This window comes from Tupaia chinensis, unplaced genomic scaffold (genome assembly GCF_000334495.1).
Source record: "Tupaia chinensis unplaced genomic scaffold, TupChi_1.0 Scaffold139491_1, whole genome shotgun sequence".
Lineage (NCBI taxonomy): Eukaryota > Metazoa > Chordata > Mammalia > Scandentia > Tupaiidae > Tupaia > Tupaia belangeri.
In genome coordinates, this window is record NW_006199376.1 from 808,163 (window position 1) to 809,850 (window position 1,688).

Consider the following 1,688-nt stretch of genomic DNA (forward strand, 5'->3'; position numbering starts at 1 on the left):
TGAGGTGCCACCTGTGCCGGAGCTGAACAAACAGCAGATCGGGCTCCTCTGGCCCAGTGCTCTCCTCTGGGCAAGGCAGGCAGGACCGGGCAGAAAGGAAAGGGGAGCAGGTAATAACAGCCCCATCCACCCCAGGCTTGAGCCCTCCTTCAGTGCTTCAGTCCCTATGAACTCTGTGCCTGCTGTCCAAGTCCTCTCCAGACATGAGTGGACAAGGTCTCTCTGGATTCCTCTCAGCCACAGACTCCATCCTGACCCTAATCTGCTCTTCTCATGACAACTCCTGGAGCAGGGGAGTAAGTAGTCCGTTGAATTTCAGGTGGTAATGTAGTTTCTTAGGAATCCCAGAGAATGGAAATGAAGCAGCAGCCCCGCAAGGCACCCCTCCCTCCACTTTTTTTTTTTTTTTTTTTTTAAAAAATAGGGCGCAAGCGTTCACCAGACAGAGACAGAGAGACAGAAAGTGAGAAATCACCCCCTAGGGGGTATGGCCACGCCGCAATCCCTTCTCCTCCGTTCTCCGTTCTCCTCTCGGGATCTTGGGCACCAACGCACATGCGCCCGGCGTGAGTTTTAAGCCACCGAGTCCAGGACGTGAACCGCGGTCGACTACGTGGGAGTCCAGCGACATAGCCATGACGCTAACTGCTGGTCCCACCCCTCCACTTTTCTCCCGTTGCACCCCGACGACCTGGCCCCCTCTCGTGGGAACCTGACACCCTACACAGGCGGCTCCATCTGTGCCGAGCAAACACGAGCGTCAGCGTGTCGGGTGAGGGTGGGCGCTGCTTGGAGACCGCGGAGAAAGCCAGCCAGCCGCCTGCTAGGTCTTCTGCCTGAGCTGGGCCTGGCTGACAGCAACACCCCGCCCCCACCTCGCAGCACCGCGGCTAATAGAGCCCCCAGCCCCACGACCACTCATCACCCCAGTCAGACTCTTCCTTGAGCAGCCCTTCCCCAGCCAAGGCTCCCTTGGGTACAAATGCTGTCCCCCACACGACCCCTCTCTTGAGGGGTCCCTGGTAGCCCTGAGTGGAAGCTGGGTGCTCCACCTTCGATATAAGGTAGAGGGTGCCAGGCACATGCAGGGGCTACCCCCACCCTTCGGCGAGTAGCTACAGGGAACGAAGGTGGCGATAGTGTCGCGGTCACTGCGGCCACTGCGGTACAGTACGGTCAGCGCGCCGCTAGGCACAGGCTAAGGCGCTGCACCGCAGCGTGCCACCCCGGCGCACCGAGCAGGTCCTTGACGCCACTTTCACATCCCCTGATCCACCGGAGAAAGATGCTGGACGCTGCTGCACCTGCGAGCACCTCTCCACAACTCTCCTGTCCACCCCGCCGCATCTCCCCTTCTCCCCGCCAACGCGCGCGCACGCGCGCGGACAAACAGATTCCCCAAAATTCCCAGGAATCGGGGTCGGTAGTAGAGAGTGGGCAGGAAAAATATCTCTGAGATTGGAGAGAGATAGAGAAGGGACGAGTCCGGAGGACAGTCAGTCACACAGTGGGGCGCGTCACTCCTGAGCAGGGGAAGAGGACGAAGGGTCACCAGGTGGGACCGGGCAGACAGCTGGGAGGAGCCGGAGCCTAAGCGGGGAGGGCCACCTCGCCGAGGGGCGGGGGCCAGGGCTGCGGGCGGGACCAGGCGGGGCGGGGTGGGGTAGGCGGGAGTCTGAGTCGGAATC